This window comes from Scyliorhinus torazame, chromosome 19 (assembly GCF_047496885.1).
Source record: "Scyliorhinus torazame isolate Kashiwa2021f chromosome 19, sScyTor2.1, whole genome shotgun sequence".
Classification (NCBI taxonomy): Eukaryota; Metazoa; Chordata; class Chondrichthyes; order Carcharhiniformes; family Scyliorhinidae; genus Scyliorhinus; species Scyliorhinus torazame.
In genome coordinates, this window is record NC_092725.1 from 82,261,347 (window position 1) to 82,284,424 (window position 23,078).

The following is a 23,078-nucleotide window of genomic DNA, read 5'->3' on the forward strand; positions in this document are numbered from 1 at the left end:
CCTTTGGTACATTTAACCATCAAAAATATATTAATCTCAGATTTGAAAGTATTAATTCACCTAACATCTATTACTTTTTGTGTTCCCTTTGTGTGAAGATGTGTTCTCCTAATTTTCTCTTGAATGGCCTGGCTGTAATTTTAGGTTATGTCCCCTTGTCCTAGCTTCTCCCCTCCGCCCCCTGCCCCCGCACAAGATAAAGTTTGTATTTACTCTATCAATTTCTTTGAAAATCCAATCACTCTTCATCTTCAGTATTCCAGGGAATACAAATCTAGTTTATGGAATTTCTCCTCATCATTTAATCCTTGGAGCCCTGCAAACATTCTGGTGAATCTGTGCTGCATTCTTTCTAAAGCCATTCTATTTTTTTCATTTCTTCATGGGATGTGAGCCTCACTGGCATGGCCAGCATTAGTTGCCTAAGCCTAGTTGCCCTTGATGGCTTCCTGAGGAAATTTGCTTCCTGTGGTGCGCAGTACACAGTATTACAGATGTGATCTAACCAAGACATTTAACAAACAAAAATTCCTCCCCTCTAGTTCTTTTTAATTGTTTTTTGCATTGCTAGCTACATTTTAGTCATTTGTGTGCATGGGCCCCTAAATCTCTTTGTATTTCTCTTCACTTAGATCTTTTATTCTTTTTTTCTCCCGAAATGGATCACTTTCCATTTTACAACAACTTTGTTTGACTATATATGTAACTTTATGCTACTGTCTGTACAATTTGCTGTGCTACCAATCTTTGGGTCATCTGCAAACTTGGATTACAACTTTCCATTGTGATATTTCTGTCATTAATAAATATAATGAATATTTAAAGCCCCGGCACAGATCCTTGTGGGACACCAACAGTCACTTCTTTCCAATTTGAGTACATACCCACTATCTCTACTCTCTGTTTGCTACCGGCTAGTAATTAGAACAACAGTTTGGATCGCGTGAGGCATTGCAAACCAGGTAGATCCAGGAGTAGGGTCTCCTGGCTTTTGTCAGCCACGCTGCACCTTGGCAAGCTGCTTTTCCAGCGCAGCATGGCCATTTGATCGCATCCCCTGGTTCGAGTCCAATCTCGGCAGGGAACGCTCCCTGAGGCCGCACTTTAGCGTCATTTCCTGAGGAGCACCGGCGAGCAGAATTCCTCAGTGCAGGAAGAGGAAATGGCGCCCCCATCTCTCGACCCCCCAATTCAACCCCCGGATCGCACCAATGCCCCAACTCACCTCAAGCTCCCCTGCACCCCACCATATAGAGTAGGGCACCTCCGAACCCGATCCCCAGTGTGTGCAAAATGTCAGCTTGGCACTGCCAGCCTGGCACCCTGGCAGTGGTATTGCCAGGCTGGCAGTGCCAAGGTGCCAGGGTGCCAGCCTGGCCAGAGGCTGACCACCCGGAGGGCCTTTGATTACCTGGTAGACCCAGCCCCCCAGAGCCATTTCGCCTGTTTGTGGAGACCAGCATTGCAGGCTACTCTCTGCCCAATCGCGTTTTGCGATTTTGGCGACGGCAAGCGGACAATCCTGCCGTTTGTATCTGTCTTCACTTTGGGGGTACAAATGACATTCCAGAGATAATTGTGAATCAAGAGGAGAAAGGGGGGAAGAACGTAAAACAATTATAGTCATCAGGGCAAGGGAACTGAGAAAATTATGAGAACTAAAATCTGACAAGTTCTCAGGTCCTGATGAACTTCATCCAAGGGTCTTTTAAAAAGTGGCTGCTGAGATAGTAGATGCATTGGTTTTGATTTTCAAAAATTCATTTGATTCTGGACAGTACCGTCGGATTGAAATGTAGAAAATGTAACTCCTCAATTCAAGAAAGGAGGAAAATAAGAAGCAGGAAGCATCATGCCAGTTAGCTTAATACCTGTCACAGGGTAAAGGCTGGAATCTATTATTAGGAAGTTAATGGCAGCATATTTATCAAAAATTTTATGCTGTAGTTTTTCAATTTTACTAAGTTTTATAACACATACAATTTTTAATAAAACTCCCAAAACATCCAACAGAAAAAATACAAATGAGAACACAATTCCACACCCCCCAACCTCTGCCCCTCTTCCCATTCCCCACCTCCCCCCAGCAGTCGACAGTGATTAGTTCCTTGAAGTAAATAATAAAAAGCCGCCACCTCTGCTAGAACCCCTTGACCAATCCCCTCACAGTGTACTTAACCTTCTCTAAGTACAAAACTCCATTAAATTCCCTTACCATGCCAGGAATTTGGTGGCGTTGGAGACCTCCACCCCAGTAGAACTCGCCTCCTGGCAATCAACAAGGCAAAGGCAAGACATTTGCCTCCCTCCTGTCTGCAATCCCAGGGTGCCTGACACCCCAAATATGGCAACCAAATGGCAGGCTCCAGTTCGATAATGAGAATCGCCGATTTTGTGCGAAAGAAGGAGACACAAAAACTCACAAACTTGGCACAGGCCCAGTAATACTAAAAGGAATAAAACGGGAAGTAAAAACATAAATGGAAAGCGACACGGCAGGTTGTTACATGAAGATGTGGGCTCAACGACAAGGAAAATTAGGAGAAACGTTAAGAGGAAAAATAACTTTGGAGAGATTACTGATCAAGGTGTTAAGATTCAAAACAGAGGTATAAAAGCTAACATAAGTGTACTTTACCTGAATGCACGTAGTATTCGGAATAAGGTAAATGAGTTGATGGCGCAAATCATCGTGAATGACTATGATTTAGTGGCCATTACTGAAACATGGTTAAAGGATGGTCACGACTGGGAGTTAAATATCCAAGGGTATCAAACTATTCGGAAGGACAGAGTGGATGGTAAGGGAGGTGGTGTAGCTCTGGTGTAGCTCTGTTATTTAAGGATGACATCCGGGCAAAAGTAAGGGATAACATCGGTGCTATGGAGGATAAGGTTGAATCCATTTGGGTGGAAATCAGGAATAGTAAAGCGAAAAAGTCACTGATAGGAGTAGTCTATAGGCCACCAAATAGTAACATTGTGGTGGGGCAGGCAATAAACAAAGAAATAACAGATGCATGTAGAAATGGTACAGCAGTTATCATGGGGGATTTTAATCTACATGTCGATTGGTTTAACCAGGTCGGTCAAGGCAGCCTTGAGGAGGAGTTTATAGAATGTATCCGCGATAGTTTCCTAGAACAGTATGTAATGGAACCTACGAGGGAACAAGCGGTCCTAGATCTGGTCCTGTGTAATGAGACAGAATTGATTCAGGATCTCATAGTTAGGGATCCTCTCGGAAGGAGCGATCACAATATGGTGGAATTTAAAATACAGATGGAGGGTGAGAAGGTAAAATCAAACACTAGTGTTTTGTGCTTAAACAAAGGAGATTACAATGGGATGAGAGAAGAGCTAGCTGAGGTAGACTGGGAGCAAAGACTTTATGGTGACACAGTTGAGGAATAGTGGAGAACCTTCCAAGCGATTTTTCACAGTGCTCAACAAAGGTTTATACCAACAAAAAGGAAGGATGGTAGAAAAAGGGAAAATCGACCGTGGATATCGAAGGAAATAAGGGAGAGTATCAAATTGAAGGAAAAAGCATACAAAGTGGCAAAGACTAGTGGGAGACTAGAGGACTGGGAAATCTTTAGGGGGCATTGAGTATAAAAATTGGCAAGTCCCCACCCCCGGGTTGGCTCGTCTCCCCGTGGGGGCCACCGTAAAATACTCACTCTTACCCAGATTCAACGTCTATCCAAAGTTCATCAGAAGCTCCATAATATCTCCCAATGTGGGGACTGGGTCCTTCCCATAAATCAGCAAGTCATTGGTGCATAGGACATGGGAGTATGGGGTATCCTATGCTCCACACCGCCTACCCCCTCCTCAATTATCCCCTTCCATTTCCTTGCAGCCCTTAAAGCCATAGCCAAGGGCTCAGTCGTCAATATAAATAGGAGGGGAGACATCGGGCATCCCTGCCTCGTCCCCCTACCCAATTGAAAGTACCCCGAGTTCAAATAATTGGCACGTGTAATAGCCACTGCACAGTCCTTGTGGAGATAAAGTCCCATCTTCACAATGAGGATACTCTCCATTATGTTGTGTCGCAATACAGAATGCTAAATGGGATAGACTTCAAACAGATTTAGCAACTCAAGACTGGGCATCCAGTAGGCATCGTGGGCCATCAGCAGCACAATTGTATTCAATCACAATCTGCAACCTCATGGCCTGGTATATCCCCCACTCTACTATTACCACCAAGCCAAGGGATCAACCCTGGTTCAGTGGAGAGTGCGGGCGAGCATGCCAGGAACAACATCAGGCATACCGAAAAATGAGGTGTCAACCTGGTGAAGCTACAACACAGGACTACTTGTGTGCCAAATGGCATAAGCAGCAAGTAATAGACAGAGCTAAGCGATTCCACAACCAACGCATCAGATCTAAGCTCTGAGGTCCTGCCACATCCAGCCGTAAATGGTGGCGGACTATTAAACAACTCACTGGAGGAGGAGGCTCCGCAAATATCCCCATCCTCAATGATGGAGGAACCCAGCAATATGTGCAAAGGACAAGGCTGAGGCATTCGCAACAATCTTCAGCCAGAAGTGCCTCGTGGATGATCCATCTAGGTCTCCTCCAGAGATCCCCAGCATCACAGATGTCAGTCTTCAGCCAATACGATGCACTCAATATGGTATCAAGAAATAGATGAAGGTGCTGGATACTGCAAAGGTTATGAGTCCTGATAATATTCCGGCAATAGTCCTGAAGACTTGTGCTTCAGAACTTGCAGCACCCCTAGCCAAGCTGTTACAATGCAGCTACAACACTGGCATCTACCCGGCAATGTGAAGAATTGCCCAGATGTGTCCTGTACACAACAAAGCGACAAATCCAACCCAGTCAATTATCGCCCTATCAGTCTACTCTCCATCATCAGCAAAGTGATGGAAGGAGTCATTAACAGTGCTACCAAGCGACACTTATTCGGCAATAACCTGCTCACGGATGCTCAGTTTGGGTTCCGCCAGGGTCACTCAGTTCCTGACCTCATTACAGCCTTGTTCCAACCTGGACAAAAGAGCTGAATGCAGAGTGACTGCCCTTCACATCAAGGCAGCATTTGACCGAGTATGGCATCAAGGAGCCCTCACTAAACTGGAGTCAATGGGAATTGGGGGGAAACTCTCTGCCATTTGGAGTCATACCTGGCACAAAGGAAGATGGTTGGAGGTCAATCATCTCAGCTCCAGGACATCACTGCAGGAGTTCCTCAGGGTAGTGTCCCAGGCCCAACTAGCTGCTTCATCAATGACCTGTCTTCCATCATAAGGTCAGAAGTGGGGATGTTTGCTGTTTCCTGCACAATATTCAGCACTCCTCAGATAATGAAGCAGTCCATGTCCAAATGCAGCAAGACCTGAACAATATCCAGGCTTGGGCTGACAAGTGTTAAGTTACATTCGCGCCATACAGGTGCCAAGCAATGACCATCTCCTACAAGAGAAGCTCTAACCATCACCCCTTGGCATTCAACGGCATTACCATCGCTAAATCCCTCACAATCAACATCCTGGGGTTTACCATTGATCATAAACTGAACTGGACTAGCCACATTAATACTGTGGCTATCAGGGCAAATAACAAAGAAAAGTACAGCACAGGAACAGGCCCTTCGGCCCTCCAAGTCTGCGCCGACCATGCTGCCCGTCTAAACTAAAATCTTCTACACTTCCGGGATCCGTATCCCCCTATTCCCATCCTATTCATGTATTTGTCAAGACGCCCGTTAAATGTCACTATCGTCCCTGCTTCCACCACCCCCTCCATCAGCAAGTTCCAGGCACCCACTACCCTCTGTGAAAAAAAACTTGCCCTGTACATCTCCTCTAAACCTTGCCCCTCGTACCTTAAAGCTATGCCCTCTCGTAATTGACCCCTCTACCCTGGGAAAAAGCCTGTGACTATCCACTCTGTCTATGCCCCTTATAATTTTGTATACCTCTATCAAGTCGCCCCTCAACCTCTGATGTTTCATTGAGAAAAAATCGAGTTTATTCAACTTCTCTTCATAGCTAATGGCCTCCATACCAGGCAACATCCTGGTAAATCTTTTCTGCACTCTCTCCAAAGCCTCCACATACTTCTGGTAGTGTGGCGACGAGAATTGAACACTATACTCCAAGTGTGGCCTGACTAAGGTTCTATACAGCTGCAACATGACTTGCCAATTTTTATACTCAATGCCCCGGCCAATGAAGGCAAGCATGCCGTATGCCTTCTTGACTACCTTCTCCACCTGTGTTGCCACTTTCAGTGACCTGTGGACCTGTACACCTAGATGTCTCTGATTGTCAATACTCTTGAGGGTTCTACCATTCACTATATATTCCCTACCTGTATTAGACCTTCCAAAATGCCTTACCTCACATTTGTCCGGATTGAACTTCATCTGCCATCTCTCCGCCCAAGTCTCCAAACAATCTAAATCCTGCTGTATCTTCTGACAGTCCTCATCACTATCCGCAATTCCACTAACCTTTGTGTCGTCCTCAAACTTACTAATCAGACCAGTTACATTTTCCTCCAAATATTTATATATTCTACAAACAGCAAAGGTCCCAGCACTGATCCCTGCGGAACACCACTAGCCACAGCCCTCCAATCAGAAAAGCACCCTTCCATTGCTACTCTCTGCCTTCTATGACCTAGCCAGTTCTGTATCCATCTTGCCAGCTCACCTCTGATCCCGTGTGACTTCACCTTTTGTATCAGTCTGGCATGAGGGACCTTGTCAAAGGCCTTACTGAAGTTCATATAGACAACATCCACTGCCCTACCTGCATCAATCATCTTTGTGACCTCCTCGAAAAACCCTATCAAGTTATTGAGACACGACCTCCCCTTCACAATATACGTCCATCCACTTGCTTCCAAATGGGAGTAGATCCTGTCTCAAAAAATTCTCTCCAGTAGTTTCCCTACCACTGACGTAAGGCTCACCGTCCTGTAGTTCCCTGGATTATCCTTGCTACCCTTCTTGAACAAAGGAACAACATTGGCTATTCTCCAGTCCTCCGGGACATCACCTGAAGACAGTGAGGATCCAAAAGCAGGTCAAAGGCTCGGAATCCTTATCTTTTTTTCAACAAAAGGGAAATCGATGCCTGCACCAGTGTCACGGGGAGGGAGCCCCGGTCAGAGTCCTGAAACACATCCACCAGCAATGGGACCTACTGACCAGAAAACATCGTTGAAAACTCCACCGGAAATCCATCGAGTCCTGCAGCCTTACATGTTTGCATGATCCTATAGCTATGAAGACATCCACAGGACCTAACGGTACCTCCAACTCCCCCTCCCCCACCACCAGAAATTCCAGACTCTCCAAAAATGCTGACATCTCCGAGCTCCCCTCAGGGGCGCTGACCTGTAAAGATTCTTACAGAAAAATTCAAATGTGCCCTATCCGAAGCAGACACCAGCTTGCCATTCAAATCCCTGACTTGAATGATCTCTTGGGAAACTACCTGCCGCCTCAACTGCTGAGCCAGGAAATGGCTGGTCTTCTTCCAATATTCATAAATGACCCTCTTGAACGCCGCAACTGGCACACCGCCTACCCGTAGACAACAAATGGAACTGCATCTACAGTTTCATCCTATTTGCCAGGAGCTCCCGGCTACGCTCACTCTAATATTTGCAGTCCATCTCCAGAATATTGCCCACTAGCTTCTGCTGCTCTTATCTTACTTCCCTATTCATGTGCGCCTTGCATGGCATAATATCCCCTCTAATAAGGCTCTCACGGCCTCCCACAGCATGGAAGGTGAGACAGACCCGTTCCCATGAACCTTACATACTCATCCATCGCCTTAGAAATGTTCCCACAAAACCCTATATCCACCAGTAGCCCTACGTCCAGCCTCCATGCCGAACATTAAATAGGCCCATCTCTAAGACCAAATCCACCAAGTGCGGAGCATGGTCCAAAATGAATATAGCTGAATATTCTGCAGTACTCACCCCGGGAAGAAGAGACCTACCCATCAAAAATAAGTCTATCCTTGAGTATACCTTATGAACTGGGGAAAAGAACAAGAATTTTTTACATCCCGGATACATGAATTGCCACGGGTCCACCTGCATTCATTGTCTGCAGGTGGTGAAAGGCCGACATGTTAGTATGCTGCGTACCCCAGTGCTGAACAAGGTTCAACATGTGACATGCTGGCCCCGGTTGGCTCTGAGACCCTGCCCCCGCATGTCCTCCCCCATCTCTGCACCCCTGGCCCCATTGGTGCCTGGCATCATGGGGACCTGTAGCCCTGGCGCCCATCCCTGCTGCCAGGGGTACTGTCGGGTGGCACTACCCATGCCAACTGTATGTTCCGCCACCCCCGTGCAGCACCCCCCTTTAGGGGCTACTGTGGCGTTGCCCTGGATGGACAGTGTGATGCCTCGCCGGCGGATGCTGGCCGGTTGGTGGGGTGGTATGGCAGGAGCTGGACTGCGGGGGTGGTGGGGTAGGGGCACCCATAAGGCCGGTGGCACTCTGCATAACCAGGGGCCATGGTGTGTGGTCAGTGGAGTGTACAGCAAGATTTTCCTTTAATGTATTGTGTTCCAAACGTATATGAAAAGTTACAACAGATAGACAATTTAGGAAACAAACTTCTCAACACACAACCATCCAGTTTGTACAGATCCCCCCCCCCCGGATGAACAACTCCTCAAACACCTCAAACACGGTCACGAACAACCCCCACCTTGCCTCCAAACCCTCCGCAGTACCCCTTAACTCGTATTTGATCTTTTCCAGCTGAAGGAAGTCATATAAGTCACCTAGCCAGGCCAACCCGGTGGCGTCGCTGACCGCCAACCCGGTGGCGTCGCTGACCGCCACTCCGGTGGCGTCGCTGACCGCCACTCCGGTGGCGTCGCTGACTGCCACGCCAATAAAATTTGTTGCCGGGCAATCAGAGAGGTGAAGGCCTTCCTTTCTCCATCAGCTTCGGCTTCTCCAATATCCCAAATATCGAAACCAAAGGGTCTGCTCAACCTTCGCCCCCCCCCCCCCCCCCCCCCCCCCCCCCCCCCGCCCACTATCCTTGCTAGCATCATGAACACTCCCGCCCAGAATCTCTCCAAATTTTCGCAGCCCCAGAACATATGTGTGTGGTTCACTGGTCCTTGCCCACACTTCTCACACCTCATCTGCCACCCCCTGAAAGAACCCATTCATTCTTGTCCGCATCATATGTACATTGTGTACGACCTTGAACTGTATCAGGCTCATCCTTACGCCGTGGTTTTCACACAACGGCATTAACACCGACACCTCCACTATCCTAAAATGCCTCCTCAGCTGGTTCCAGATCTTCACCGTGGACTGCACCACGCTATCTGCTTGCTGTAATTGGCAATGCCGCCATCACCATAGCCCTTAAGCTGGACCCCTACAGGAGTCCTCCATCCTAACCCATTCTACCCCCCCTCATTCCCACCATCGCCTCACCTTCTCCACATTTGCCGCCCAATGGTAATGTAGCAGGTTCGGTAATGCCAACCCCACCCTGCTGACTCTGCTCCTGTACAAGGTCTTCCTAATCCTTGGCACTTTCCCTGTCCATACAAATTCCGAAATAATCATGTCCCCTTTCCGAAAGAAGGCCTTCGGTATAAAGATCGGGAGTGTCTGAAATGTGAATAGGAACCTCGGCAGAATGTTCATCTTCACCACTTGGACCTCCCTGCCAAAGCCAAGTGCAGCATGTCCCACCTCTTGAGATCCTCCCTAGCCTCCTCCAACAGTTTTGTTAAATTACATTTGTGAAGCATCGGCCATTGCCTTGCCACCTGAATCTCCAGGTACCTAAAACTCTCTGGCCACCTTAAATGGCATCCCCCCTAAATTGGCTCGCCGACCCAACTCATTCATCGGGAATACTATGCTTTTCTCTACATTTAACTTATACCCTGAGAACGTCCCAAACTTCCCCAACAAGCCCATGATCCTCTCCATGCTCTCCAGCGGGTCCGAAACATGCAATAGGAGGTTGTTCGCATAGAGCGACACATGATGCTTCCTTCGTCCCCTCTTAATCTCTTGTCACTCTGTCGACCCCTAAGAGCCAATGTCAGAGGCTCTATAGTCAGCGCAAACAACAGCGGCAACAGCGGGCACCCCTGCCTTGTTCCTCTGTGTAGTTCAAAGTTCCGTGAACCCATGTTCACAGTAGCACAAGTGGATAGCACTGTGGCTTCACAGCGCCAGGGTCCCAAGTTTGATTCCCTCGCTGGATCACTGTGCGGAGCCTGTACGTTCTCCCCGTGTCTGTGTGGATTTCCTCCGGATGCTCCGGTTTCGTCCCACAGTCCAAAGACGTTCAGGTTAGGTGGATTGGCCATGATAAATTGCCCTGAGTGACCAAAAAGGTTAGGAGGGGTTATTGGGTTACGAGCATAGGGTGGAAGTGAGGGCTTAAGTGGGTCGGTGCAGACTCGATGGGCCTCCTTCTACACTGTATGTTCTATGGTCATGTCATTAGTCCGCACACACTCCCTCGGTGCCACAAACTTCGGTCCAAACCCAAACCTTCCCTCAAACAGGTACCGCCACTCCACCCGGTCGAATGCCTTCTCTGCGGTACCTGAGCTCGCAACAGGGTCATGATCACATTTAATAGCTTGCTTATATTGTTAGAAAGCTGCCTGCCCTTTTCAAAGTCTATTTGGTCCTCTGCAACCACCCACGGGACACATCATTCCATCCTTCTCGCCACCCATTTAGCCATCACTTTCATGTCCATATTTAACAACAATATGGGCCTATACGACCCACATTCCAGTGGGTCCCTCCCCTTTTTTGGTGTTAACGTGATCGTTGCCTGTGTCATTGTCTCCGGCAGTTCCCCCTTTTTCAACACCTTATTAAATGCCCCCAATGGATGTGGTGCCAGGTCCGTCAGAAACTCCTTATAAAATTCCGCAGGGTAGCCATTGGGCCCCAGGATCTTCCCCGACTTCATACCCCTTATACGGTCCAACATCTCCCCCAGCCCCAGGGGCTCCTTCAGCGCCTGCCTCTTCTCTTCCACCAACTGTGGAAACTCCAGTTTGTCTAAGAACCGTCCCATGTCCCCCTCTTCGCCCACTGGGTCCACCCTGTACAGCTCCTTATAATAATCCCTAAACACCTTATTTATCTTCCCCAGCTCTGACACCACATCCCCATCTTCAATATTTCGCTGGATACGGCCTGTCTCCATAGCTGATGCACTAACATTCGACTCGCCTTCTCCCTGTATTCGTACTGCACCCTTCTTGCACTATGGAGCTGTGCTACTGCCCTCCCCGTTGCCAGCTTATCAAATTGCCTTTGTATTTTTTCCTCCTTGTCAATCCTTCCATGGTGGGCACCCTCAAGTGCTCCGTATCTACCTCCACCACTTGTTCATTAGCTGTTCATATTCCACCCTCCTTTCCCTATTCCCTTGAACGAGATAATCTCCCCTCGGACCACCGCTTTTAGCGCTTCCCAAAAAGTGGCCGCCAACACCTGCCAGTTTTGGTTCAATTCTACATAATCTTTAATCACAACCCGCACTTTGTCACAAACCCCTCTATCTGCCAACGACCCTGAATTGAGCCTCCATCCCGGCCTCTGCTCCCGTCCCAATCTACGCGGAATCTCCAGCCAATGAGGCAAATGGTCCGAGGTTACTATCCCCGCGTACTCTGCCCCCTTCACTCCGACCAAAATCTCCCGGCTCACCACAAAAAAGTCAATTTTGGAATATATCCTGTACACCTGCGAAAAAAGGAATACTCCCTTCCCCTTGGGTTCTTGAAATGCCACAGAGCTACCATACACATCTTTTCTGTAAACCCACCCAACTCCTTTGCCATTTGTATCCTACTCATTGTTCTCGGGCTCGATCTATCCACCCTCGGCTCTCGGACACAAATAAAATCTCCTCCCATAATTAACTGGTGCCCAGTCCGGGATCGCTGCCAGCAAACCCCTCATAAAAACTACATCATCCCAATTCGGTGCACGCACATTCACCAACACCACTGACGGCCCTTCTAATACCCCGCTCACAATCATATATCTCCCACACGGGTCCGTCACTTTCTTCGTGTTCACAAACCCCATTTTCTTACTCATCATAATTACCACCACCGCAACTTCGAATCAAACCCTGAGTGGAACACCTGACCCACCCACCCCTTTCTTAGCCTAACCTGGTCCTTCACGCGGAGGTGCGTCTCCTGCAGAAAGACCACCTCAGCTTTCAAGCTCCTAAGGTGTGCAACAACCTGAGATCTTTGGACTGGTCCATTGAGCCCCAGCACGTTCCACATTATCAGACATACCATACTTACGCCTCCATTCCCCTCTACTGTCCGACATACTTCCCTTTTGCCTCTACCCCCGTTAAGTTCACCCTATACCTGGCCCATTCAAGATGGCCCCTTTCTCCTCCCTGACCATGTTTCTTCTCCGATGTTGCCTCGTTGCGTCAGCCTCCCTTCCACCCCCACCCTCTCCCTCCCCCCGCCCCCTCCCACCTCCCCACCTATGGCCTCCCCTCTCGGCCTTCTCCCCCACCTCACTTCAGTTCACTAGCATTACCTGCCCTGCCCAAAGGTTCCTCTGACGAACCCCCACCCCTCCCCCACCCTCACCTCTCTGATCTGGGAAGAAGACTACTGCTGACCTCACACTCCCCATCGAAACAAAGACTCATCTCGAACCACAGGCCACCTTCCCCAAGAACAAACAAAAAGGAAAAGAAAACACAGCCCCAGGCAGCGGGAGGGGGCCATCCCCTTGCAAACTTTTCACCCCTGCTACCCTTTGTCAATCCAACAGTTTTTAAAAAAAGCAAAAACCCCTCCAAATCGGAGGAAAAGACACCCCCCCCCCCCCCCCCCCCCCCCAACTCCCTCCAACCGGCACTCTACACGTATTCCCAATTACTTCAAAGTGCCAGCACTTCAGTCCCCCAAAATTGTTCAGTTCAATTCTCCCCCAGTTTATGCTTCTTGATAAGGAATGTCCTGGTACATTCAGACCTTCTTCCCCTCCCATTTACAGTTGCGCTTCTCCCTGGCACACTGCAAACCCTTCTCCTTCTCCACAAACTTATGGAGCCTCACGATCACTGCCCACAGTGGCTCTCACACTCTAGGCTTCAGCCTCAGAGACCTGTGCATTCTGTCCACTTCAGGGGCCTTGTCCAATACCCCCTCTGCTACAAGCCCCGGCAGTATCCTCGAAAAGTACCTCATGGCACTCGCACCTTCCACTCCTTCAGGCAGGCCCACGATCTGCAAATTCTGTCTTCTCAATCTATTTTCCTGTTCCTCCACCTTTCCTCTCAACATCTTGCAAAGTCTCCTAAGAGTCCCACCTCCACCTCCAGTGCCACCACCCGATTGCTGTGGTCCGACATCACCCTCACAATCTTTCGGATCTGCAACCTCTGTGCCTCCAGGCATTTTTCCACCTTCTCCATCGATTCCTTCAGGTGTGCCACAGCCCCTTTGATGGCCTTTGACCGATCCTCCTGCATCTCCTTCCTCTGCTGGCGGAACTCTTCCTTGATGAAGGCCATCAACTGTTTTATCTGGGACGTCACGACTTTCACTGAACCATCCCCCTCCACCATCCTTCCACAGGCTGCTGCACTATAGGTCTCTTCCAACTCCTTGGCCAGGTCTTTCACCTTCGGCCAGGTTTGTAACCAGCAGTGGTAACCATTCCGGGGGGAACTTCTCCTCCGACCTTTAGTTACATTTTTCCATCCAAGTTGCACCCAATTTCAAGTAAAAGGAGCTCTTTTCTATGCCTTCAATAAGGAGCTGCCCTGTGTGCGACCACTCACACCATTGCCGCCACCGGAAGTCCGGGCGTGCAGCAAGATTGCTGCCTTGGAAGCCGCGGCAATGGTCCTCCATGCCCGGACACCCGGTCCCGTGGGGGGTTACCCCAGCCCCATGGCCTGTCCCCGGTCACTCCCATCACACACAGTGTCCCCCGGCCAGTGTCTGGACCGGAAGCCCACGGTCGTGCCTCTGCATGTCCTCCCTCCCCTCTCTTCCTCATCAGCCACGGCGCCTGCTTCCCGATTTTTAAAAGCACAAGTGAACCTTGCCATCGGAAATTTCCTCTGAAGGAGGCAGAGGATCGCGGAGATCCCAGAGATTACCGGTCAAGCCCACTAATGATATGCCAATGGCGTTTACTGAACTTGCAGAATGGAACGCATTTACATCGCTGTCGAGGCACTGGAGAATTGCAATTTGGCGCAAACCTGCCGCCCGACATGATTTCGGCCTGAAAACTGATTCCCGGCCGACGGAGAATCCTGCCCCTAACCTTTACTTTTTTTTATAAAACGTGGAGGAACAGAATCACAGGACTACGAATTAGTTTTAACAGCAGGAAAAAAATGTTTATTAAATATGAAAAGTTGGATTATTATACAGTTGAAAAGAATTGCTTTCATTTTGTTGACATATGAAGTAGTGCTGCTTGACTGCTTCTACAAGGATCATCATCATAGTGGGGGGGGGGGGGGGCTGTAAGTTCACAGTTTGATTGACAGTTCCAACTGGTTATGAAGAAATTAACTGTCTTTTATGTGCTGCTATGAACACAGTGTTTGTTTTGATAAGGAATTCAGTACTTCAAGGAAATATGTATTTTAAGCGGATTAAGTGTTTGAAGGAATTTAAATATTATCAGTGAGAGTTTAAAAAATATATAGTGAAGTCTGGAATACATACTTAAAACTTTATCTTATCTCCCTATGGATCTTGAGGTATGCTTACGGTGGGTACGTTTGGCAAGGAGGGCGTAAGGGAAAGGGGTGATATGTGTGGGGGGGGTGCATGGTTTGGAATGTGCTGGCATTAAGTTGGCATAACAGCTATGAAGGGCAATCAAAGTGAGTGTGGGGCAGAGATTGGCACAAAAGGTATGAGAGGCCATGGGTGGTTGGTGGGCATGAGTTGGCATGGATGGGTCATGGGAAGTATGAAGGGTGAGGGCAAGAGGGCATTTTTGTTGTTTTTAAAACATTTTATTGCAACTGGAACAAAGTCTCAGAATACAGCATGCCTTTTCACCGAGAACCCTTGTGGTTGCCTCCGAATTCTTTCTGGGGTGGAGGGCTGAAGAAAACTGGCTATTTCTGAAAGGTAAAATGGTAATTGTTTAGCCATTTTAATGTAAATACTAAAGCCCAGTTTAAAATCCATTTTAAAATAGATTTCATCATATAACTTCAAGCATAACTTAGATTACAAAAACACGCAGCTTGCAGAATTTGCAGTGGCAAAGCATAGAATTTGAAACATCTAAAAAAGCTAGCTAAAGCTTATGCAACATTATACTGAAGGTCAAATTGACATTATAGTTCATCTGAGCTCTGCCATTGTTCAAATGAACAGAATCGCAGAGTTCAGCACTTACCAGTTTAATGATAAGAGCAGAGTTTGCATTCCAACACACATTTAAGAATTCCACATGCAACATTTATATTAATTTTAAAAGTTCAACATGATAATGTTGCACATTGATGATTGACAACTAACCATCCAACCAAATGCATTTGAGACCCATCCAAGCCAATCAGCACATTGCAGGGGTAGGGACAGATGGAGTCAGACTGATAACATTTTACTTAAAGATAGAGGTTCGGGAAGCCATTTTCCATCCAGGATCACTCTATATCTTTCATCTAACTACTCGCCATTGTCATGTGAGAGTACCTTTAAAAAATGGGTGTTTATAAATGGATGTGTATATGAGTATCTGTCATGAGAGTACCTTTAAGGAATGGGTGTTTATTACTTCAGTGATGTCAGAGAGTGGGTGGAGCTGGGCTGTCTGTCAGCGTTTTACTTTCGTTTTAGGCTGTTTGCTGCAGGGTGTGTTTTAGTTTCGTTTTCAGAGCTGGATAGCTGCAGTCACAGCCAGAAGGTCTATTAGAGTCTCTCTCTGTAATTTAAAGATTGTAAATCGATCCTGGTGATTTAAAACTAAAAGCAGTAGTGACTATATCTGATGTGCTTCTGGCAAAAGGTGTTTTAAGTCTTATGGATGTTAAAAGGAAAGCTTAAAGGATTACTTAGTGTTGTATTCTTTGGGGATTGCATTTGAATTAATGGTTGCTAAGATGTTCACTGTATGTTTTAAAAAGGTCAACTTGAGTTCATAGAATAAACATTGTTTTGCTTTAAAAAATACCTTTCCATTTCTGCTATACCACACCTGTAGGGTGTGGGCCGTGTGCACCCCATACCACAATCTAGTAAACGTTGTGGGTCAGGTGAACTCCATGATGCACTTTGAGTTCTCTAAACCCTGGCCCATAACAAATTGGGGGCTCGAGGGGATAAAAGTCAATCTATTGGATCGGCTTAGTGAACTTAAAGACAGTGAGGGGTGAGCACATTGTGGTTGATTTTCAGGTGTGGTATTATAGTTTAAGTAGGGAGTGTGTTGTGGACAATGGCACTTTCAGATGCTCTGAAGTTTTTAGGGGTGGAGACGGTCACACGCAGTACCTTACGGACAGAGACTAAAAGCAGACTGTTAGATTTGACAAAAACATTGCAGTTAACATTTCCTGACAAAATGCGAAAAGATGAGGTAATTATGGCGGTGGCTAAGCATTTAAAGTTACCTGAGATACAGTTTGACTCATTGGAAATGGCAAAAATTCAGTTACAAATTAAACAAATGGAACATGAGAAAGAATTAAAGCAGCTTGAATACAAAAGAGAGAGAGAGAGGAAAAAGAAAGTGAAAGCGAGAGTGAGGAAAAAGAGCGAGAAGAAAAGAAAACAGAAAGAATATCCCTAGCAGAACAAAAAGAAAGAGAAAGGGAGATACAGATCAAGGAAAAAGATAAAATGTTATGGGCGAGGCGTTTTCAGTACCCCAAAATATATCATGGAGTTCAACCAACCTCTCACTTTAATGGTTTGTTGCTTTTCCTAGCACACGGCTTTTTCCCTAAGTGTGGGATTACAATTATGGACACGTGGGTTTTTAAACACAAAACACTGTTTATTCCATAAACTCAACTTAACATCGTAAATAAACACTGGATCTCTTAACACCCCTGACTTCAAAGATAACTCAGAAAATATTGCAACAGTAAATACTTCCTTAAAATGTTCCTACAAACTTCCAAGAGACTTAACACCTTTAAACAGTATCACATCAGGTTAAAGGATATATATATTTTCTGATTTATGGCAGAGATATATTAGCTTGGGTGACTTCAGCTCCAGCACCTTGCTTTCTTCATGCAGCTCTCTGGAAACACATAGACATACCCACGCTGCTTTCTCAAACCTGGCTTTCTCCCTTCAAGCAGATCTCAGCAAAACAGAACTTCTGAAACTGCTGTCTCAAACTTGCTTTCAACTTTTAATCTGCTCTCAGCAAATCCAGCGAGGCACTTTTTAGCTGCTCTCAGCAAAACCAGCCAGACACTTTTCAAAACTGCAAAATCAAACTTCAAAATAGCTGAACTGAGCTGAGCTCCACCCACTCTATGATATCACTGTTTTCTTAAAGGTACATTGCTTAAACATCCATGTCTTAAAGGTACCCTCACATGACACCTCCCCCCCCCAAAAAAAAACCCCCATCAACTTCAAGATGGTTTCATTTTTCACTTTTGCACTATCCACTAAGAAATGTACACAGTAAATATACAAAGAACAAAGAAAAGTACAGCACAGGAACAAGCCCTACGGCCCTCCAAGCCCGTGCCGACCATGCTGCCCGACTAAACTACAATCTGCTACACTTCCTGGGTCCATATCCCTCTATTCCCATCCTATTCATGTATTTGTCAAGATGCCCCATAAATGTCACTATCGTCCCTGCTTCCACCACCTCCTCCGGTAGCGAGTTCCCGGCACCCACTACCCTCTGTGTAAAAAAACTTGTCTCGTACATCTACTCTAAACCTTGCCCCTCGCACCTTAAACCTATGCCCCCTTGTAATTGACCCCTCTACCCTGGGGAAAAGCCTCTGACTATCCACTCTGTCTATGCCCCTCATAATTTTGTTGACCTCTATCAGGTCGCCCCTCATCCTCCGTCGTTCCAGTGAGAACAAACCGAGTTTATTCAACCGCTCCTCATAGCTAATGCGCTCCATACCAGGCAACATTCTGGTAAATCTCTTCTGCACCCTCTCTAAAGCCTCCACATCCTTCTGGTAGTGTGGCGACCAGAATTGAACACTATACTCCAAGTGTGGCCTACCTGAAGTTCTATACAGCTGCAACATGACTTGCCAATTCTTATACTCAATGCCCCGGCCAATGAAGGCAAGCCTGCCGTATGCCTTCTTGACTACCTTCTCCACCTGGGTTGCCCCTTTCAGTGACCTGTGGACCTGTAAACCTAGATCTCTCTGACTTTCAATACTCTTGAGGGTTCTACCATTCACTGTATATTCCCTACCTGCATTAGACCTTCCAAAATGCATTACCTCACATTTGTCCGGATTAAACTCCATCTGCCATCTCTCCGCCCAGGTCTGCAAACAATCTAAATCCTGCTGTATCCTCTGACAGTCCTCATCGCTATCCGCAATTCCACCAATCTTTGTGTCGTCTGAAAACTTACTGAGCAGACCAGTTACATTTTCCTCCAAATAATTTATATATACTACAAACAGCAAAAGGTCCCAGCACTGATCCCTGTGGAACACCACTAGTCACAGCCCTCCAATCAGAAAAGCCTTGTCAAAGGCCTTACTGAAGTCCATATAGACAACATCCACTGCCCAACCTGCATCAATCATCTTTGTGACCTTCTCGAAAAACTCTATCAAGTTAGTGAGACACGACCTCCCCTTCACAAAACCATGCTGCCTCTCACTAATACGTCCATTTGCTTCCAAATGGGAGTAGATCCTGTCTCGAAGAATTCTCTCCAGTAATTTCCCTACCCCTGACGTAAGGCTCACCGTCCTGTAGTTCCCTGGATTATCCTTGCTACTCTTTTTAAACAGAGGAACAACATTGGCTGTTCTCCAGTCCTCTGGGACATCACCCGAAGACAGTGAGGATCCAAAGATTTCTGTCAAGGCCTCAGAAATGTCCTCTCTAGCCTCCTTCAGTATTCTGGGGTAGATCCCATCAGGCCCTGGGGACTTACCTACCTTAATATTTTTCAAGATGCCCAACACCTCGTCTTTTTGGATCTCAATGTGACCAAGCTATCTACACACCCTTCTCCAGACTCAACATCTACCAATTCCTTCTCTTTGGTGAATACTGATGCAATGTATTCATTTGGTACCTCGCCCATTTCCTCTGGCTCCACACATAGATTCCCTTGCCTATCCTTCAGTGGGCCAACCCTTTCCATGGCTACCCTGTTGCTTTTTACGTACGTGTAAAAAGCCTTGGGATTTTCCTTAACCCTATTTGCCAATGACTTTTCATGACCCCTTCTAGCCCTCCTGACTCCTTGCTTAAGTTCCTTCCTACTTTCCTTATATTCCACACAGGCTTCGTCTGTTCCCAGCCTTTTAGCCCTGATAAATGCCTCCTTTTTCTTTTTGTCGAGGCCTACAATATCTCTCGTTATCCAAGGTTCCCGAAAATTGCTGTATTTATCCTTCTTCCTCACAGGAACATGCCGGTCCTGAATTCCTTTCAACTGACACTTGAAAGTCTCCCATATGTCAGACGCTGATTTACCCTCAAACATCCGCCCCCAATCTAGGTTCTTCAGTTCCCGCCTAATATTGTTATAATTAGCCTTCCCCCAATTCAGCACATTCACCCTAGGACCACTCTTATCCTTGTCCACCAGCACTTTAAAACTTACTGAATTGTGGTCACTGTTCCCAAAATGCTCCCCTACTGAAACTTCTACCACCTGGCCGGGCTCATTCCCCAATACCAGGTCCAGTACAGCCCCTTCCCTAGTTGGACTATCTACATATTGTTTTAAGAAGCCCTCCTGGATGCTCGTTACAAACTCTGCCCCGTCGAAGCCCCTGGCACTAAGTGAGTCCCTGTCAATATTGAAGTCTCCCATCACAACAACCCTGTTGTTTTTACTCTTTTCCAAAAGCTGTCTACCTATCTGCTCCTCTATCTCCCGCTGGCTGTTGGGAGGCCTGTAGTAAACCCCCAACATTGTGACTGCACCCTTCTTATTCCTGATCTCTACCCATATAGCCTCACTGCCCTCTGAGGTGTCCTCCCGTAGTACAGCTGTGATATTCTCCTTAACCAGTAGCGCAACTCCGCCACCCCTTTTACATCCCCCTCTATCCCGCCTGAAACGTCCAAATCCTGGAACTGCCAATCCTGCCCTTCCCTCAACCAGGTCTCTGTAATGGCAACAACATCATAGTTCCAAATGCTAATCCAAGCTCTAAGTTCATCTGCCTTACCCGTAATACTTCTTGCATTAAAACATATGCACTTCAGGCCAGCAGACCCACTGTGTTCAGCAACGTCACCCTGTCTGCTCTGCCTCAGAGCCATACTGTCCCTATTCCCTAGTTCTCCCTCAATGCTCTCACCTTCTGACCTATTGCTCCCGTGCCCACCCCCCTGCCATACTAGTTTCAACCCTTCCGTGTGACACTAGCAAACCTCGCGGTCAGGATATTTATGCCTCTCCAGTTTAGATGCAACCTGTCCTTATATGGTTCACGCCTGCCCCGGAAGAGCTCCCAGTGGTCCAGATAAAGGAAACCCTCCCTCCTACACCAGCTGTTTAGCCACGTGCTTAGCTGCTCTATCTTCCTATTTCTAGCCTCACTGGCACATGGCACAGGGAGTAATCCCGAGATTACAATCCTAGAGGTCCTGTCTTTTAACTTTCTGCCTAGCTCCCTGAACTCCTGTTGCAGGACCTCATGCCCCTTCCTGCCTATGTCGTTAGTACCAATACGTACAACGACCTCTGCCTGTTTGCCCTCCCCCTTCAGGATGAAATGAAATGAATGAAATGAAAATCGCTTATTGTCACATGGAGGCTTCAAATGAAGTTACTGTGAAAAGCCCCTAGTCACCACATTCGGGCGCCTGTTCGGGGAGGCTGTTACGGGAATCGAACCGTGCTGCTGGCCTGCCTCGGTCTGCTTTCAAAGCCAGCGATTTAGCCCTGTGCTAAACAGCCCTCTATCTGTTCGGAGACATCCTGGACCCTGGCACCAGGGAGGCAACATACCATCCTGGAGTCTCTTTCATGCTCACAGAAGCGCCTATCTGTGCCCCTGACTATAGAGTCCCCTATGACTATTGCTCTTCTGTGCTTTGACCCTCCCTTCTGAACATCAGAGCCAGCCGTGGTGCCACTGCTCTGGCTGCTGCTGTTTTCCCCTGATAGGCTATCCCCCCCGACAGTATCCAAAGGGGTATACCTGTTCGAGAGGGGGACAACCACAGGGTATTCCTGCACTGACTGCCTGCCCTTTCTGGTGGTCACCCATTTCTCTGCCTGCACCTTGGGTGTGACCACATTTATATAACTGCTATCTATGACGCGTTCCGCCACCTGCATGCTCCTAAGTCCATCCAACTGCTGCTCCAACCGAACCATGCGGTCTGTGAGGAGCTCCAGTTGGGTGCACTTTCTGCAGATGAAGCCATCCGGGACTGCACCCCTCTAACTGACATTGCGTCAATTAATTAGTAAATTAAATTGAAAATTAAAAAAAAAAGTTACTGTTAACTATATGTTTCCGAGCACTAGATTTCTACTATAAATGTGAAAGCTAAATACAGTACTCTCTGATCTCTGGCTTAGATACCCCTCTAAATTATAATTAAGTAATTATGTTTAATTAGTTTACCAATGCTTAATTTTTTTAATTTAGTGTAGATTCCCAACCAGCCAATCAGGTCACAGCTTTTCTGTGATGTCACTTCAGTTTCCCCCCCTCCCCACATACACAATTTGAAAAGGTAATAAAAGTAAAAATAAGTAAAAATCACTTACTTACCTTCTGAGGGTCCCAGATGCTCTCTGGTTCTCTCCCTTTCCTGGTTACCTCACTGCACCAAATTACCAAGTTCCAAATTCCCACTCTGGATGTGTCTCACTCACTCAGGCTGTGTCTCTTTGACCCTGCGCGTTTTTCATTTTTTAAAACGAAAACCTTTTCGTTTTTTAATAAAAACAACACACGCAAACAGGTATAATAATATAGTCCATTTTTCTTTGTGCTTCTTCCTCCATCTGAAATCCTTCTCGATTGACAGTCTCTTTGAACAAAGTCTCTGCACGATCCATCCATTCCTCTACTCCTCGGCATTTCTCTTTAGAATCAGATACTTTAGTTCAACCTGACCACAGAGTCCCTTGCAATTCTCCAATACAGGAGCATTGGTGATCACAGCTTTCAGGCAGTCAAATGCCTGTTGAAAGTCCGCTGTCCATTGAAATTTTTGACGTTTCATTAGCAAGTCCATCAGTGGAGTAATCACGTCACAAAACCTTTGCACAAAGGGTCGATCAAATTCATTCATGCTCAGAGATTGCATTATTTTCCTTCGTTTTGAAGGCATCGGAAACTTTGCAAGGAAAGTGATTCGGGCTTCTCCAAATTCACTTTCGGCTAGGTTCATCACCAAACCCGCCACCTGAAGTCGATCAAAGAACTCCATACGATGTTTTAAATGTTCTTTCCATGTCTCGAAGTTGAAAATAAAAGCAGATTGTCCCACTTTCTCAATGCAATCCTTCAAACTTGGGATCGGATAAGAATCTATTCTTGTAACTGCATTCACCTTTCGATAGTCCACACACAACCATTTGGTACCGTCTGGTTTAGGTACCATCACTATGGGTGAGCTCCATTGGCTGCAACCCACTTCAATTATGCCATTTTTAAGCATACTCTCAATCTCTCTGTTAACCTGTGCCAATTTTAAAGGATTAAGTCTATATGGATGTTGTTTGATAGGAACAGCATTGCCCACATCTACATCATGTATAGCCATTTTAATACTTCCCAATTTATCTCTACAAACTGCCTATGTGATATCAATAACTCTTTCAGGTCAGTTTGTTTTTTCTCTGGAACGTAACTTAACAATTCATC

The 23,078-nt window shown here is 46.8% G+C and overlaps 1 protein-coding gene across 5 annotated transcripts in view; it reads left to right on the forward strand.

Annotated features, from left to right (window-relative positions):
• The window catches only part of cacna1c (calcium channel, voltage-dependent, L type, alpha 1C subunit), a 1,623,635-nt gene that overhangs the window by 506,615 nt on the left and 1,093,942 nt on the right, over positions 1-23,078 (forward strand). The gene's annotated exons all lie outside the window — the stretch shown is intronic.